The following is a 2142-nucleotide window of genomic DNA, read 5'->3' on the forward strand; positions in this document are numbered from 1 at the left end:
TGTGTAGCCTTGCCAACCACTGAAGCTGAGTACATTGCTAGGGTAGTTGTTGTGCACAAATCTTATGGATGAAACAACAATTAGAAGACTATGATATTCATCTAGAGCATATTCCGCTTAAGTGTGATAATACTAGTGCCATAAATCTTACAAAAAATCCTATCATGCATTCTAGAACCAAGTGTATTGAAATTAGGCATCATTTCCTTAGAGATCATGTGCAAAAAGGGGATTGTGAAATAGAATTCATTGACTCTAAGCATCAATTAGCAGATATTTTTACCAAGCCATTACCTAAGGATAGATTTTTTGAGCTTAGAAGGGACTTAGGGATACTAGAAATTGTCTAATGTGTGTTTTCTCGCTTAACTATGCATGTTTGCACTCATGAACCTATTTAATTTTCTTGTAAATCGATTAAAAACGCTTATGCACTGATTCATTGAATTTACGAATGGATTAATCGATTAATCCAAGTTTTAATCGATTAATTCCAAGTTTTAATCGATTAAAAGCACTCCAGATCGCTTTTTTGAAGTTTTCTACGCTCCATTCATTATACTAGCCGTTGCCAACGGCTATAAACGACTAGTTCCTCATTTTCTGAACGTTGGAGAGCTTCTCTTGACCTATAAATACCTCCATTGAAGCATACTTTCCATAATTGAATCACTCTTAAGCCCACTTTCTTACTTTCTTTCCTTATATTGCTTCCTATTGCTTCCTTGCATCCTATTGTTTCCTTGCCTTTCTCACCAAATGGCTGAACCTTCAAGAAGAACAAGGAGAAGAAGAAGTGAGGCATCTGAGAGCAGCACTCGCCAACGCGATGCTTCCATTAAAGGGTGGATATCAGATGAACAAGATCAATAATCTTTTTCCCAATTTTGGAAGGAAAGGAATATGTTAAAACAAAAGTTCATTGATCTAGCTTAGTACACTTCTTACAACTTCTCCTTTCCCAATCTTATAATTGAACAAGGGGTTCAACATATAATGGAACTCCACGGAAGATTGTTCCCAATGCTTTTCCCATTTCAACAAAATAATGGTGTACCAGTCGTTCCTCCGCAATCCTCGTCAACACAACGCTCGTCTTTTCCTTGCTTGAGGACTAAAGATGGAAGAACATCTTTTGCACTACCTAATCGTGTGGCTCCTGTGTCCTAGAGGGTCCAACCATGCACAGTGCTCTAAGACTGATCTCATCATCATGTACGGGATACTTCAAAGCATTCCACTCAACTGGCCTCATCTACTTTAAACCATCATGTACAAGGAAGAAAGGTTAGATGTTGCGCCTCTCCCATACCCTCTCCTTGTCTCCCAGATCTGTGAATATAAAGGAGTAGATGTCTCCAATGAACAATATGAGACTGTACTTCTGGGCCATAAAATTGGAGATAATTCCCTTAGGCAAATGGGATTCATCAAACAAGGGAACTCCTACGTTCACCCTGAGGATGGTGCTGGTGGTCAAGCAAATGAAGATGAAGATGCAGATATCCAGATGCCTGAACCCACTAATGTTGCAGGTCCATCTCACGTAAATGAAGAATATAGTCTAGAGAGTCTTTCTAGACAAATGTCTGAGATGGCTAGACTTCAACATGAGATGATGGCTATCCAAAATACTCGCCATGAGGAGATATGTACTCATCTCAAGAGCCTTGATGAAAGGATATCAGGATTAGAAAGGCGTTTTGATAGTGATGAGTTTTAGACTTGCCTTTTGTGTTTTATTGTATGCCTTGCAATTTCAAAAATTAAATAATATTGTGTGTTTTATTTGTTTATTTATCTTCTTAAATTATGCATACATTCTTTTATTAAGGGGGAGTCATAACTTCATAAATATTAATGCATACAATTTTTTCTCTTATGATAAAAAAAAGGGGGAGAAAATAGTTTAAAGATCCTTTTTATTTTCTAATGCTCTCTTCCTTTATGAGTTGTGTTTGCTTCAAATTATTAAAAAGCTTTAAACTTGGAGATAGTTTTTGATCATCATAAAAAAGGGGGAGAATGTTAGCAAAAAATTAAAGACGAAGTTTTGATGATGTACAAAATTGCACAACACAAGATCCAAGAAGACTATCTGAAGATCCATTACCATTAAAAAGCTTTTGTAATAATCATATT

The sequence above is a fragment of the Vigna radiata genome, chromosome 1 (assembly GCF_000741045.1).
Source record: "Vigna radiata var. radiata cultivar VC1973A chromosome 1, Vradiata_ver6, whole genome shotgun sequence".
Lineage (NCBI taxonomy): Eukaryota > Viridiplantae > Streptophyta > Magnoliopsida > Fabales > Fabaceae > Vigna > Vigna radiata.